This window comes from Macaca nemestrina, chromosome 4 (assembly GCF_043159975.1).
Source record: "Macaca nemestrina isolate mMacNem1 chromosome 4, mMacNem.hap1, whole genome shotgun sequence".
NCBI classification, from domain to species: domain Eukaryota; kingdom Metazoa; phylum Chordata; class Mammalia; order Primates; family Cercopithecidae; genus Macaca; species Macaca nemestrina.
The window spans coordinates 81,867,367-81,885,088 of NC_092128.1; the positions used below are offsets into that span (position 1 = coordinate 81,867,367).

Below are 17,722 nucleotides of genomic sequence, written 5' to 3' on the forward strand. Positions count from 1 at the left end.
AATAATAGCAGAGCAGAATGAAATGGTGTCGCCAAGGGCAGAACTTACTATTACTCTTAGCATTCTGTCCCAGTAGAGTTAAAAAGCTTTAAAACAAGTTTTTTTTTTCCATTTATTTAAAATTAGTAACCAAAAAAGTCATCTTAAGATGCGTAAGTTTTATGTTTTGCATATATTCAAGAACCTTAAATATATACTAAGGGGCAAATGAGGGAGGGAACATTTTGTATTCAGTATAAGCAAAATTCTTAGTGTTCTATATCTGGAGTCTTGGTTAGTAGTTGACATTACTGATGAAGGACAGGAAATTGGAATCTAATAGATCTACTGTACTTTGCTACAACCTGTTAGGAAATACTGCCTCAGCCAATCCGTCTGTCATCTGTTTTTTTTCTCCCTGACTTGAGCATTAGGTGTATGTAAATCATACAGTCTCGGGCCCTTCTTAATAATATGGCAATGGTTCTTTTTCTTTTTCGTGTTTTTCTTCAAAAATAATAACCACTTTTCATTTTCTTTTCATTTTCTTTCCTTTTCCTTTTCCTTTTTTTTTTTTTTTTTTTTTTGAGACACTCTCACTTTGTCATCCAGGCTGGAATGCAGCAGCACGATCTCGGCTCACTGCAACCCCTGCCTCCCGGGTTCAAGCGATTCTTCCACCTCGAACTCCTGAGTAGCTGGCATTATAGGCGTGCACCACCACGCCCAGCTGATTTTTGTATTTTTAGTAGAGACGGGGTTTCAATGTGTTGGCCAGGCTGGTCTTGAACTCCTGACCTCAATAATACAGCAGGCTGTATTATTATACAGCAGTGATCAAGTGAAATGAGGGTGACTTGAACACAGGCACTGCAACACTGAGACATCCATCTGATCATCACCGGGGCTACTAAGTGACTCACAGCTGGGTAGCATACACAGTGAGGAGATGCTGCACACAGCGATGATTCCCATCCCCAGTGTGATGGAGTGGGATCCATCTACTCAGAATGGCAGGCAACATACAACTTAGACATTATCTCTGAAATTTTCCATTTAGTATTTTCGGGCCAGGAATATTGTCCACAAAAGTTAACCATCAGTAACTGAAACCGCAGAAAGGGAAACCATAGATAAAGAGAGCCTGCTGTATTATTCCCATTTTGCAGAGGTTTAAGAACTCTTAAGATTTGAAGCCTAGAATGTCCAAACCTAGAGTGCCCTAAAATCTGTAAGCTCTTTTTGCTGTTGTTAGTATTGCATGGCTCTCTGTGCCAGCCAGATTGAATGACCTCCAGAAATTAAGTGAGCCAGTGCCCAAGATGTCAGCCCAATTGGCTTGGTTTCCAGACTTAGTTGAGCCCAGCTGCTCACCTCCACCCTGGGGGTGGCGGACAATACCTAAAAGAGAAACATCTGATTCCTGTCTAGAGCTCTCTCCCTCTTTCCTATAGCATTGACTATTTAGGAATAGGGATTCTGTCTTCTAGTGTAGTTTTATGTCTGGCACAGTGTTCTGGTAACTATTGAATGCATTATTTGTAGAAAAGGAAGAAGAATAATTTACCTATCTGTAGTGCTCAGATCATTCAGCCAAGAGTAAGTAATGCCTAACTGCATGAAGACTGCCACACGGAAGAACTAAATCACATTCACACATGATACCAAAGAGTAAAGATAGTAGCAACACATAATATTCAATGAAATGTACCATTCAGTGTTTTTGCCTTCCCTGCCCTAAAGTTCATGTGTTGATAAAAATGACTTTCTGATATAGGGAGTTCATTTCAAAAAATGCTCTATATTTTGAGAATATTTTCTATTTGGTTAATGAGGTGCTAATACATGTAAAAGAAATTAAGAAAACCTCATTAAGGGCCAAAATAGTAATATTTTACAAATGGCAATACCATCAAATAGTATCATCTCAGTGTTGAACATCAGATGTTTCCAATGTCCTCCCATATGTGTGAATACCCTCTACAACATCCTGAATGCACTATCTCCAGCCTCTGCCCTGATCCAAACATGGACAAAAACAGTTTTTTTACAACTACAAATTAGAGTCTTGGACAGCGGTAATTCTTATACCCTTTTCTAATACTGAATTGAAATATACTTTCTCTAGTTTTCACCATGCTGGTAGTCCTCTTTTTTCTTTTCTCTACTTCTCTCTCTCTCTCTCTCTCTCTCTCTCTCATAAAACTGCTCTAAATTTGCTGGGTTAGAATCTAAATTTGAATTGAAAAATTGATATGTAGTGTAAAACATAGTATTTAAACATACTCTATGAGTGGTCATTTAAATTGGACCTTTTAAAAATGCAAAAGGGGTAAAAAAGAATAAAAACACTTAATTTTCTCTCCTTATTTGTTTTATTTTTAAGCATCTCCATTGCACTATTTCACTCCTCTAAGTGAAATCAAGATCTTGGTTTTGGACTAAACTGGAATTCAAATGTGTATGAGCATGTTTGTTATTTAGTTGCGTGGGTTCATGAGGCGTTTATTTTGATTTTTTAAAAAATGAGGGGCTCTGGATTTTTTCTGTGCACCTAAGACAATAATTGAGATGAAGAGGGCAGCGTGTGTCTGCCCACCACACTGTCTCTGCTTGAGGCTATAGACTTGCAGCCAAAAAGCAGGGGAACACTTCATAAAGAACTCCATGAGATATGGGAAAAGTGAGAGTCCTCTGGCTTTATTGCAGGTTATAAGCTGTAACCTGAGTCAGGGAGAGAGACATTCTCCCAGGAGTCTCTGTGAGTCTCTGAGGGTTTGTTGTCCTGGGAAGATTTTGGCAGTGTGAGGTTTTTGATGTGAAAAATTTGCACTGGAGGGAGGGAAACAGGCAAAGAAGACTTCATTTAAGACTCTTGCAATAGGGAAGAGAGATAGAATTCAATTCTGCTGAAACAAGAGGTGGGGAGACTTAAATGCTGGGCTGGGCTAGTAGAAAAGTTCTTAAAGGATATTAGGGGAGAGGCTGGTCATATGATTAGGCCATGTATTTTGGCTAATTGCCACTTATGGAAGTTAGGTTCCTACCCTCCCACAGAGACTAGGAGAAAAGAGTGCTTGCTTTCTTGATGATTGCATTTCAAAGAGATGGCTCTCAGGTCCTTGAGAAAGACATCACTGGACTGTGAAGCAAGAGACTGGAAGATTTACATCTCAAAGGGAAAGAGTACAAATTTGCAAGTGTAAGCTTTGTAAAGTAAATGTTCTAAAAAAGGGGAGGTTAGGGGCTTCTACATTCATGAAGAAGCCTGTCAAAAGTTTAGTCAAGCTGAAGGGAAGCTTAAGAACGTCTTGGTCAAACAAGGGTATTCTCCCGTGGCTGTAGCAGTGGCACTGAGAGGCACAGTCTTTGAGTGTTTTCGAAGCAATGGGTGTCACTGAAAAGCTAAGACACTGTGAGAAAATAACTCATGAGATACTTCTGGATCTCCTGGAAGCTCTTGGAGAGGTTTGCAAAAGTCTGAAAGTGTGTGCAATATAGGTAGGGGCAAAACCAGTGAAATTTGGGTCATCACCACTAATGTGATCCCACAGACAGCCAGTGACTGGCAAGACCGGAGAAATACAGAGTACGGAGGTGAAATGTTTCAACCTGACTTTGAACGTGTTATACCTTTCAGTCCATAGGTGCATGGACTGTGACATTTTGCTGCTTTGTCCTTCATAAAATGAGTGCTGTGGTAGCGTGAAAGTAACACTAGACAGACAGCTAAAAGACCTGAGTTTGTTTTCCTTTGTACCGGTTGTTAGCTAAACTGACTTGGATGAGGCACTCATCCCTCCTGGACTTCCTTATGGGGAATCGGGATAATACATCTATTTCACAGGTTGTTATCAGGATTAAATCAATATACATGGCATCCTTTGCAAAGCACTACGAATGACAGATCAGAGGCTTTTCTTTTGATTTTTAATATCTTACCCATTACTTAACCAGTAGCCTTAATGTGACCTCAATTGTGTCTCTTTAGGACGTTGGTAACTTTTCATATTCCTTCTGTGTACTTTTTGGAACTTTATTCCAGTTCCCATTCATTTAAATGGTATATAATGTTTTAAATTGAACTTTTATCTCTATTTCATCTGTCGTGGGGTTTTTTTTTTTTTTGTCTTGGACTTGGACTTCCTTTCTACAACTCTATCTCTTGGGAGCACTTTTGTGATAAAATGGAGGTCAGCAGGAATCTTGCCCCCACACTTCTGTCTGAATACAACACATGTAACTGCTGCATTTGCTCACCACCACCAAAATGCTTCAGTGTTTGGTCAGTGGTTTTTAAGTTCTAAATGTATGCATCTGTTCAAATCTGTGTAAATTGTACTCTCTAGCCATAAGTTGCTTAATATCAATATCTATCTCTCTATCTAACTAACTATATCTAACTATCTATCTATCTAACTATAAGAAACCAATTATGTTTGTAGAATGTCTAAAGAAGATGCCAGAAAAATTTTGTGCTCTTTGATAGAAAGTGTGGTTGCTGATTTAAACAAGAAGAAGAAAGAAATCCACATTTAATGGGATAAACATTCATTTACCAGAAAAAAATTAATTTCTAACTTTAAAGGAATTGCTTATTTTTCCATTAAATCCTCAGAACAAAAAAATAACAATTTAGAGAGGGCAATCTAAAGATGCAGTTGTGGTTACTTTGGTATTTGGCCCTTTTTCTGTAGTAATTTAGTCTGAACAAGACCCAAGTGTGTGCTATTCTTTGGCTTTATAGCCCTCTAACCATAGGCGCTGATGGCATTCACAATTATGGATTAAATAGGGCCAACCCTTGTCAGTAATTTGTTAAAAAATTCCCACAGAGATACCTATGGTGCTGCTGAACAATGATGTTGGTAGTGTGTTATTTTGCTTTAGGAAAAGCTACTGCATTCCAACATGGGGTTCAATGTCTGGTCCTGGAAACCTCTTCTCTGATGTAAATTAAACCTTGAGTACACTCTGCCTGGTACTGAAATTAACATTTGGGTCCCGACCAAATTCTAACTTGTGAAATTGCAGATTACTTTACCACTGGATAAGAAATATACTCCATCATATCTTTCCTTTCTTATTTAATTATGCCTGGGGTTGTTAAATTGTTATGCCCAGACCGTTTATTCCCCGAAGAAGACCACCAGAGTCCAGAGTCAAAGCTAAGCAGCAAGGATCTTTATTACAGGTTCGAACCTGGAACTCTCCCTCGCTCGTGAAACGAGACGGGCAGGAGAGCTCCCCCACTCAGCTCCGAACAATGTTATATAGTCTAAGAAAAGTGGGCATAGAGTTATTATACAAATCAGATATATGATTGGCTAGTGTTTGAACAAGGCGATTTGGCTAACTATGATTGGTTCCTGCCATTTCTGATATTTTGGTTCAAACTTTGAGGCGGGAGAGCAGGTTTGTGGCAGCAAGAGTTTATCTTACTTAAACACGTCTTGTGACCTTGCCTCAGAACTTACAAAATGTCTGGTATGTGCAAAACAAAATCTCTGGTACGTGCAGAAAACCAGGTACTCACAGAACTTACGAAATCTCTGGTATGTGCAAAGATTAGAGAGCAGAACAAGGGTGTAGCGGGTGGGGGGCGGGTACACATCTATCTTTGTGTCCTTTCAAAATCACTGTAGCATTTTGCCACTGTGTGCAACCAGTGGGCTTTTAGAAATTTTAGCATGAAAGGCTCTCAAGAAAACATGAAAATCTTTTAACACAGGGTTATCTCCAGGAGGCTACTTTTGGTTTAGTTATGTGATTGTATATGAGCAAATGCATTTTCTTTAGTTCTACTTAGTGTTCTTTTTTAAATTGATGGACTTTCACAATAGGTTTTCAGGTCTTGCACTTTTCAGTTTCATTTTTGGGGGTGTAGAAGTTTCAGAGTGAGATATAAAGTGATTTGTGAGATTAAAATTATTGAAGATAGGATCATTTGACAGTAATTTGGTGATCTGATTTTTTTTTTCTGGAAATAACAATAGAAAGCTGATATTCTTAAGTGAGAGAAAAAGTTTTTGAAGACAGCTACTGGATAGTTGAATATTTTATTTATTCATGAGATTGTTCACATTTTGAAGAGAGTATTAACTGTGGTGCAATTGGGTTCTTTGTGAAGTGGCAGCAAAAGTCTTCTTGGTTTACACCAGGGTCAGCAAACTACACCTTGCAGGCCAAATCAGGTCTACCACTTGTTTTGTAAATAAAGTTTTACTGGGTCTTAGTCATGCCCATTTGTTTATGTGTTTTCTATGCCTGCTTTTAAGAGACTATATGGACTTTAAAGCCTAAAATATTTACTATCTGTCCCTTTCCAGAAAACATTCGATAATATTGGATTGATAGTGTGTATACAGCCTTGAGCCTTAGAGTTAGTTTTTTTTTTTTTCCAGCCACAGCTTCACATTTTAGACTACCTGTTTGTAACTACCCTTGTGCTATAGTTGCTCTTATGCTGTAAACCATGACAGCATACTTCTATCTTTTGACATTGGCCAAAACTGGTCACACAACCATTACTAAACCATTATTGTTGATTAGTAAGAATTTGTATCTAGATTTAAAAATTTATATTTTTGAGATGGGATCTGTGTATGTTCCCTGGGCATATGTATGAACTCTTGGGCTCCTGCAATCCTCTTACCTAAACCTCCCAAGTAGTTGGGATTACAGGTCTGCACCACCATGCCTAGTTTACACCTGAATTTTGGAATGGAGTTATTTACTCTTGCATTCCTTGGGAGAAGGATGGACACCTGGATTGCTTACTTTACTTTTGCTACTCTAGAGCTACCCGTTTTCTGCCTATTTTATCATGGGTTTCCCCCAAAAGAAGAGCTGGAGAAAAGGGATGGATGCAGATAGATAGCTTATTTGAGGAAGTGACCTCAGGGAACAGGAGTCAGAGGATTGAACGGTGATGTTGATAGTGTGTTATTTTGCTTCAGGAAAAGCTACAGCATTCTGTCGTGGGATTCAATGGCCGGTATTGGAAGCCTCTTCTCTATTTGATAAAAATTAAAGATAATCCAAGAGTGCAGTTATTAACACTGAATGTTAGTTACTACTATGGGCAACTGGGGTTCCGTTTAGTTGAAAACCCTCTGAAGAATAGTATAGATCCTCCTTCAGACTTGTTTGCTCAAGACATGGGAAAAGGGTATATTTATCTACTTGATTCCAACTCCAGTTGGTCAAGGCTTGCCCCTGGGGCTGCTAACTTCCTTGGATGTACAGTCAGAGTATGATGCAGAATGAGTAAGCAGGCTAGTCTTGTGTAGGTATCTCATGCAGTGGAGACAAAGAATTCCTGAAGCACAAGAAACATTTGTGCAGCTAAATTAAGGTTCTATTGCTTCAGCTGGTTGCTAAAGCAATAGTCAAAACAAAATGGTGAGCCAAGAGGATGTGAGACAGGGCATTGAAAATGTATATCTCTCTGTCCTTCTCAACCTGCTTCATACCTCAGGGAGCTGACCTCTGTAGCATAGATCACCTGAACTCCCTTTCCATCTGGCTTCTCATTGAGTCTTTAGTACCAGAAGAAATGGTAAGAAAACCGAAGGCAGGAGAATAGAATGGTTGAGAGCATTTGTTTCCCCTATCTTCTGTTCTTCCTGCATTGCCACAGTTTGTTCCTCTGGGCTGCCATTCCTGTTGGGTGAACTGACTTCCATGACTCCATCCCTCTTTGGGTTTGGTAATATCATTCTCTCTCTACCAAAGGCCACAGCTCCTGCTAGGAGGCCTTTTCCTGTAGTTATAGCTCTGCCTTAGATTGAATAACTGTTCATCTCTCTTTTCTTTCAGACCTGGAGTAGGTTTTAGTTTTCTGTTGTTGCTGATCTTCGGACCCAGCTCAAATCTTTTGCTGAGCTTTTACCTATTAAATCTTTTGATTGTGGCTTAATTTACTGCCCAAACAAAATTGGGGTTTTGTTAGCAGTGAATAAGGGAGAACTTTTATGGGTTGACATCTAAGGTGTCCGCTATTCCTGTTATGGGGCCAGGACCAACTGAAAGCTTGCCACCAGTAGAATGGCTTCAACACACTTAGAAAAATGGCGTAGAGATGAAGTTCCTCTTTTGAGTAACATTCAGCTTTAGTGGCCTACTACTCTCATATTTAGGGTTGTTGAACTGGTAATGCTATATTTTAATTTTCCATTGCATTTTTTTCTTAAACATTAAAACCTTTTCAATTACAGGATTTAAGCAATATAAAAGGCATCAACATAAAAGTGAAAATCTCCCTTGATTCAACTACTCAGAGATAAATATTGTTAACATTTTGAATTTCTTCAGACTTTATCAATTGTCTATAAAGGTGATCAGCACCTTGGTTTTGTTTGGAAGGAAGACACTAAGTGTAAAAATGTGGATGGGATGAGAGGAAACAAGGATAATTAAGTCACTATATTGTCAGGTCAGCACAATGTGGATGGGATGTGAGGAAACAGGGATAATTAAGTCACTCTATTGTAAGGTCAGCACAAAGTCTGGATCTATCTCCTATGATTCAAAGATGATATTCAAACAAGATTAGAAAGAAAAGTAAATTGAAGAAAAATAGAAAACAAAAAACAAATGTCTACAACCCACCCACCCCTAAACATAACTAAAGAATAAAAGAACACCATGCTTTTCAAAAATTCCCTATGGTTAAGTACTTGTAACAACTTAAGTGTCTATCATGAGATAGTAGAAAAATATATTATTGTGAATTCGTTTAGCAGAATTCTATGTTGTTAGTAGAATGTATAGAATATTACATGCTACTATAAAATTATCTTCAAGATATTTTTTAAAAATCAAGGCCTCTATCATACCATTTATATTAAAAACAGCACAGACAAATATACATTTACATGCTTGAGTATAAATAAAATGTTTCTGGAAGGAAATAACTATTAACAATGTTTGATTACAGAAAATGGTTGCATATTTGGGGGTAAGAGGGAGATTTGCTTTTCTTTACATTTGTTTTTGTCATATTTAATTGTTTTTCCATCCACACATTATTCAATTGGAAAAGATTTACTAGAGGGAAGGTAATTACATCTTAATTGTGCACTCAACTTCAAAACAACATCAGAATCCCTGAAATAAGGGAAGAAAGGTGATATTAAAAAAGTCAAAAGTTGTTTTCTACATAGTTGTAAGTACAAAGTGAATTGGCAAGAAAAATTTACATTGTAAAGGAATTAAAAATGTAATGAGGAAATTAAAGTCTGCATTGGAAAGCAGTTACTGATAAGAATCATCCCTTTAGAGATGTAACCAATAACTTGGAAGATATTTTCAACAATTCTCCTGGAATTCATAGCACAATAACAAATAGAAGAAATTAACAAAAAGAAGAGGACAGAAACAAAAGGCAAAGAACCGAAGTTCAGCCTACAGAAAACTGGTCAAGAGGAGAGAACAAATTGAACAGAGCAAGCATCAGAAACTAATAGTAGAAAACTTTCCTGAGATGAATAACATCCTAAGACAGCACATGAGACAAACTGGTGAACAGGAAAACTACACCTAAACATATCTACAGAAATTTTGGAATTTCAATAGTAAACAAAGAATCCTCTGAGCATCTAGAAAGACAAAGTAGAGAGATCAGGCTGGTCTCCATCTTTTTCTCCATAATGTTGAACATTAGATGCTAGTGGAGCAATATTTACAGAATTTTGAAGTAAGTAAAAATAATTTGAGATTAACCAGAAATTCTCTGTTTAGTCATATATTATCATTCTTACGTAAAGAAATCAGAGAAGCTTTGTATTTACTATCTATTGATAGATTTATATGGGCTATAAAATTTATATACTCCACGTATTACTCTTTATAAAAAAATACACTGTAATAACTTTTTTTATTTTTGTTTTTAAAGATACTCAGAAATTCTGCTCTTGGGAAGATGGATTAGAAGTATTGTTCTTTACTCTTCTCACTAACTACAACTAAAACTTCAGACTTACATATAAAACAAGCATAAGGAGATTCTGAAAGGTGAAGAGAAGAAGGTGGACTTACTGGAAATCTTGAGACCCAAGAAATAATGGAGTAGTAAGGTCCTTGGATTTTCTTTTTGCCTAATATACCCCAGACTTGGAGCTGAAGAAGTTGGCAGCCCAGAAAAACCAAAAGGCACACATTTTCAAAAGTCTCAATAAAAGCCACCTTCCTCTAGTCAAAGGACCAAGAAATGGGCAGTCCAGACAGACAAAACAACAACAGTAAAACCCTAAAAGCTTTCTTAGATCAATAAAAAGCATTGTAGCCAAACACCACAGAAATGTTGTGATCCTCAACCATTATCCACAATAACAAGGATTAAATGTGAATCTGGACTTCTATCCTCACCAGCATGTGACAAGGTGCATCATCTCCCCTTTCAGGGTCATGTTAGGGAAGGATAAGTAGGGAGCCAAGACTTTCATACCTACCAGGCAGTTATGAGGACCCACCTACTGTGTGGTATCAGTGGATACCACATGGGGATCTTGAACTCCCAGTCTTACCTGGCAGTAATCAGGCACCTCTGTCTCTCCTGGATGGTGGCCTAGAGGAGTGTCAGGACTTTCCTGACTTCCCTTTTGTGGAAGGACCACTCACTCTCCTCATATGTTAGCAGAGGCCACAAGAAATGATTTCACACATAAATTTGATACCTTTGATGAATGGGCCAAATCCTCAAAAACCACAGATTACTACAACTCACCCAATATAAAACAGATAATTCAAATAGCCCTGTAACTATTAAAAAAATTGATCTTATTACTTAAAAACTCCCAAAATAGTAATATCTGAGCCCAGATGGTTTTCCTTGCGAATTCTAAAAAAGAATTAACATTAGCTGAACACCAAGTCATCCAGAAATTAGAAGAGAAGAAAATGCTTCTCAATTCATTTTATGATGCTAGTATTACTCTGATACCAAAAAATTAAAGTACAAAAAAGCTAACTATAGACCAATATCCCTCATAAACATAGATGTAAAAATCCTCAGTAAAACACTACCAAATATAATTCTGCTAAAAAGAATTAGACACCATGAACAAATGGGATTTGTTCAAAGAAGGCAAGTCTAGCTCAATACTGGAAAATAAATTAATGCAACCTACCATTTTAGCATGGTAGAGAAAAAATTGTTATGTTCATAACAAGCAATGCAGAAAAAAGCACTGGACATTCACCCATTCATCACAAAGACTTTCAGAACAAATAGAAATAAAGGGGAGTGTTCTCAATCTGTTAAAGATCATCTACAAAAACTCCACAGTTAATATTTTACTTAATAGTGAAAGATTAAATGTTTTCCTCTAAGATTGGCAACAAGGTAAGAGTGTCTGCTCTTATTACTCAACTTAGTGCTAGAAGTTCTAGTCAGTACAATAAGACAAGAAAGGGAACTAAAAGACATATTGGTTGGAAAGGAAGAAAAAAACCTGTTCCTACTTTCAGATGGTCTAATTGTTTATGTATAAATTCCAAGGAATCTATACAAAAATTCCTGGAATGAATAACTAAGTTCCGCAAAGTTGCAAGATTCAAGATAGGCATACAAAAATCTATTTTATTTCTATACATCAGCAATAAATATGTAGAAAAGCCACAATTAAAAATAAAATACCATTTAAATTTGCTCCAAAAAAGAGAAAGAAATACTGAGGTGTAAATATATCAAAACATAAATAGGACTTGGAGGCAGAAACTACAAATACTGATGAAAGAAAGCCAAGAAGATCTAAATAACTGGAAAGACATACCATATTCATAGATTGGAAGAATCAACATAGTAAAGATGTCAATTCTCCAAAAATTGATACACAGGCTGAATGCAATTTCTATAGTTCCAGAAATATTTTTTGTCTATATATACAGAAGATTATTCTAATATTTAAATGGAAAGTCAAAGAAACTAGAATAACTAAAACTATTTGAAAAAGAACAAGTTGAGAGGAATCAGTCTACTTAATTTCTACAGTAATTGAGACTGTGTTATTGGCAGAAGGGTAGACACATAGATCAGTGGACAGGATAGAAAACCCAGAAGCAGGTCCCCAAAATTATGCCTGATTGATTTTTTTTCAAAGATGCAAAAGCAATTTGATGAAAGCTGGCATTTTCAACAAACTATATTGGAGCAAGTGGACATCCATAGACAAAAACTGACATAAGTTTCATACTTCATATAAAAATTAAGTCAAGTTGGAACATGGACTTAAATGTAAAACTATAAAATTTTGGGCAAAAATTGGAGAAAATCTTTGAGATCTAGGGTTAAACTTGACACCAAAAGTATGATCCAGAAAAGGAAAATTGATAAATTGAGCTTCATAAAATTAAAAAAAAAAAAAAAAAAAAAACCCTTTTCTCTGTGAAAAACCCTTTTAAGTGGATAACAAGATAAGATACTGACTAGGAGAAAATATTTGCAAACTACATGTCTGATGAAGGATTAGTGTCTAGAATATGCAAAAAAAAAAACCGCTCAAAACTCAACAGTAAAAAAAACAAGAAAATGGGCAAATGTCAAGAAGAGATATTTTACTGAATGAGAAAAATGGATGACAAATAAACATGTGAAAAGATTTCCAACATCATAATCATTAGGAAAATCAAATTAAAATATCAGTATACACCTATCAGAATGGCTAAAATAAGAGAAAAACAGATGACAAATAAACATGTGAAAAGATTTCCAACATCATAATCATTAGGAAAATCAAATTAAAATATCAGTACACACTTATCAGAATGGCTAAAATAAGAAACAGCGACCAACACCAAATTATGAATTTGTATCTCATTACAGCTTTAATAATATGCCATTAATTTTCTTAATATTTTCCTTGCTATTGTTTTTCTTAATAACGGACTTGAATATCTCTTTTACTTAACGGTTTATGAGAAGCTGGCTTGTGTTGGTATTTAATATAAAATGGTTAGAGATATTTTGCTTCTTCAAAAACAATGAAGTAGCTCAAGAAATGATTAAAAGTATAATCAAATAACATGAAGTCAAGCAGATAATTAAATGTATATATGAGAACATAAACCTTGTCTGCCCTTTTCAGAGCTGTAAGCCCAGGACTGTGTCATTAGTCTAGGACAGGCAATCAATAAACTTTTGTTAAATGGGTATGTGAATGATCAAATAAGGGGATGAATAAAAACAGAACTTGTGGAATAAGAAGAATATTAATAGAACTGAAAATTGTAAGACTTCCTAAAGATGCTCAGGGCTACATTCTTTTTTTTTTTTTAGAGTTTCATTCTTTGTTGCCCAGGCTGGAGTGCAATGGGGCGATCTGGGCTCACTGCAACCTCTGCCTCCTGGGTTCAAGCTATTCTTCTGTCTCAGCCTCCTGAGTAGCTGGGATTACAGGTGCCTGCCACCACGCCTGGCTAACTTTTTTGTATTTTTAGTAGAGATGGGATTTCTCCATGTTGGCCAGACTAGTCTCAAACTCCTGACCTCAGGTGATCTGCCCACCTCCACCTCCCAAAGTGCTGGGATAGAGGTGTGAGCCACTGCTCCCAGCCAGGGCTACATTCTTAAAGAGAATTGTACCCTTTGTCACCCAGAGCTGTGAAAATGGACAGACTAGTGCAAGTACATGTTTCCAGGAAAACCTATGAGCTGAACCAAGTATGGTCTTAGAATACACTGGTAGAGACAGACAGATCTGCCTAATTGTTCATTTCTGGGACATTGGGTACTTTCTGGGAGCAAAATTAATCATAGGAAGGAAGCTTGCCGCTGTGACAAGTTAGTAGCATTGCAAAAAACAAAAAACAAAAAACAAAGAAAACATACTGTTTATCCTTGAAATCCTTTTAATATGTGCCAAAGCTTTCCATTTCAGCTCCAAAATAAAACCTTTGCAGTAAAAATTGATTTAGGCTTATTTTGAGGTTTGTTACAGGTAGCAAAACCTTTCCTGAATGCATAGTTTTGTATAGGAAAGGATTGCTGTGCTGTTGGGCACAGAGAAACTGAGGAGAAGGGAGAGTTTCACTGCTACAGGCAAGAATGTGGGATTCTTAAAGACTCATTTTGGTGACTTCATACATTTTCCCAATATTAATATCCTGGAAAAGAAAGAGTAACAAATGGAATCTCAAGCTAGGGACACAGTGGTAGATAGACTGACTGTAGAGAAAGTCACTTTTTGTGGCTCCTGTTTCAGGTGGCTCTGACTGGCTTCCTTCACTTCTATGTGTGCTACAGTCTGAATGTTTCTGCCTCTCCAAAATTCATGTTTTAACCTAATCATCAATGAGATGGTATTAGGAGGTGGGGTTTGGAAAGGTGATTAGATCATTAGAATCGGACTAGTGTCTTTATAATAGAGGCTCCAGGGACCTGCCTTGTCCGTTCTACAATGTGAGGACACAGCGAGAAGGCACCATCTATGAACCAAAAGCGAGCGCTCGCTAGACACCAAATCTACTGATGCCTTGATCTTGGACTTTCCAGCTCCCAGAACTGTGAGAAATTACTTTCCGTTGTTTATAAACCACCCAGTTTCTATTATTTCGTTATAGCAGCCCAAACAGACTAAGACAATGTGCAACATCCCCAAGTCTTCTGATGCTGAAATGAAATGAAATGATATTTCTTTCTCCATTGTCAGTCTTTGATCCTCAAAATTCCCATTTTTTATGACCTGTGACGAGACTAACAGAATTGAAATAGAAGCCTTCAAATTTTATATATTGAATACAGCAGATAATTAATATTTCCTGTCATGGCTTAGGCTAAAGTCCCACACACTCTGGCCTTCTGCTTAAAACAATCCAACATGCTCCTTTTTAATCAGATAGCAATTCTCAAGATCCTGTTAAGAATCCTAGCCAAACCTCCTAACCATTCAGGTGCCTCACACAAAAGACTGGTTTGCTTTTTTGCTTTTTTGCTTTTGTTTGGAAGGTCACCTTTGTCAGGGCTGTAATTAATTCTTGCCAGGCTAATACTGTTCCCTGTGAATCACACAGGTCTTGGGGGGAGAAAATTGATAATCTAATAACCATGGCAAAGTGAGACATCATCACCTTCCAGACCAGGTATCTGGCTGTCTTTTTTTTTTTTTTTTTTTTCCTTTTTGGTGGACACAAGTTGGTTTGTAGTTATGATTGCTGCTAACTATAGAGAAAATTCAAAAAACAAAACCCAGTTTCTTTGACTTTCTTTAGGTTAGCTGTACTTCTGCCCCTGGTTTCAAGTACAAAGGCAGATTCTGAGTCAGCCCATCCCCTCACCTGGAAGCAGACTTTTCATGCAATAAGATACAACAGCTTAGCTTGCATGAGGTTTTGGGAAAAGGCCAAATATTCAAAAAACCATCTGCTTGCACTGCTCATAAATCACAGAAATGATTGCCCTTGATCTGCAGCCATTCTCCATTATAGAGGATATTGGTTTCCAAAAGATGTCACAGCATATTGAAATGAGATGGTCTCTTCCAAGCAGAAAATTCCTCTTCACCATTACATTATTATAGTTGAGTAGAATTATGTCATGTTAGTCCTCAAAGGCAGATAGGATCTCAGAGAAGATGCAAGTGGAAGGGTGGTTGTAAATTTTGCAACTAGCATAAAGGACAAGCCGCTAAAACTTTTTTATGCTTTGCTCCAGTCAAATACTGTGAGAGTTTGACATGATTGGGAGCAAGGAGTTCTATTTCTGAACATGTCTTTTAAACAGATGTCCATCTTGTCACCCGTAACACTTTTTCTCACCAAGAGCAGAGACAATGGCAGTTAATAGAATGAATATAAAGAATGACTGTACAGCAAATAGCCCATGAAAGTTAGACACTGTTATTTAGCACTTGTGGAACTATCTGCAGTATACTTGGCATTGTACAAAGTACAGGGCATGACAGGACGTCTGGCCAATGGCTTTGATGATCTAAGTGAGACACAACCTTCTAAGGAGCTAGCCTGGAAAATGCAGACTCTGCTCACTTACCCTCTGTTGTAAGAGCCAGTGAAGTGTCAGGTCTGAAATCCACAAAGCTCCGGGAAATTCCCAGAACATTCTTTGACACCCAGGGTTCATTCCAGCTGGGCTGATCTGACAGCATGTTGCCGGCTGACCTACAGGGAGATGGTTGCAGTTACAGGCTCATATGCGGTGTCTTTGTTCAGAAAATGATTACAATGAGGGCTCTTTCATTCTGAGTTTACTTTACCATCTGTTTGAAATCACAAAAGGGCAAACTAGGTGAGGGGTGGACAGGAACTCTTTGTACTGTGTTTGTAAATGTTCTACAAATGTAAAATTTTTCTAAAACAAAACACTTATTAAAAACACATTTACTGACAACCTGCTATCTGGCCAGGTTCTGCTGCAGGTGTGTGGGTAAAATTTGCACTTATGAAGTTATATTTTAGCTAACATATAGCCTAGAAATAATGTGCATCAAATGATGAAAGCCTTCCACCACTGTTACTGGGTGATGGATGGTGGGATGATGGCAGGGAGGGTAGGGTATAAAGGAGAATATGATGATTAAGTAAAATATTTTGGTGTTTTACAGACCTGGGTTTGTATTCCAGTTCTACTTTCAAAATATATTATTTTGGGCACATTATCTAACTTCATTAAGACTAATTTTCTTTGTTGATAATAATATCTCATGAAAATGTTATTAGAACTAAAAATATATATATTTCATATATATGCATACAAACATGTTTGTATACATGTATATATATGTGTATATTTGAATATGTGTGTGTATATATGTATATATGTTTGTATATGTGTATATCTGTATCTGCAAATTTTGGATACTTGTTCAGGACAAAGCCTGAAAGAGTGCTCAATAAAAGATAGCTATTATTACTTCTACTCAATAAAGTAACAATTCCAAAACACTTTGGTAGAATAAAGAAGTTAGTGCTGATACAGTATTGAACAACTGAAGTGAAGGGTGATCCCATAAGATTGGGAAGGCCATGTCCCTTAGCCTCAGCTGGCTGTGTGTTGCACCAGATCCTGGGAGGGACAGATGGAAAGTACATGTTGAACCAACACCAAGCATTGTGTGTATGTGTGCCTGCATGTGTGTGTGTGCATACTTTGGTTTGCAAGAAAAAGAAGTAGGCTCAGCTACCTCAGGGATGATGATCTATTTCAAGGAAAAATAAGAAGTATAGAAATACAAGGAACTCTTTGCAACTGCATTAGGGTTCAAAGACTAGAGTGAGGTTCTCGGCTGTTTAGGTTACAGCAGCAGCTCCAGTGACTGCTGCATATATGAAGACTCAAACATCTTTTTACCCCTCAGAAAGAGATGCCCATTACTCACCATCATCCTGACTCTAGTGAACACAGTGGTCTCAGCTAAGGTTAAGCTTTCCCTGCTTCTTTTGACTTTCGAAATATCTTGTTTTCTGCCTTCTATTGTGTCTCTTCAAAGGCTGCATCTCCAGTGTGTATGGCAAGGTCTTGCCTCCCTGATATAGCTGATTGATCCAGGGGTGGATATGTAACCTTGGAGGGAGCAATATTATTCTTTTTCACAGGAATTATAAAATCAGGACAGATAGCTAGGGAGGAGCAACTGGGCTTTGGTAATGGCCACACTCTAGAGCAGGGTTTCTCAACCTTGGCACTATTGACATTTTTGGCTGGATAATTCCTTGTTGTGGAAGGCTGTCCTATGCCTTACAGAAGGTTTAGCTGTATCCCTGGCCTCTATGCACTAGGTGCCCTCTC

The 17,722-nt window shown here is 37.4% G+C and overlaps 1 long non-coding RNA gene across 1 annotated transcript in view; it reads left to right on the forward strand.

Moving 5' to 3' along the window:
• LOC105475598 (uncharacterized) overlaps window positions 1-17,722 on the forward strand; it is a 142,376-nt gene that overhangs the window by 36,039 nt on the left and 88,615 nt on the right. The window lies entirely within an intron of this gene.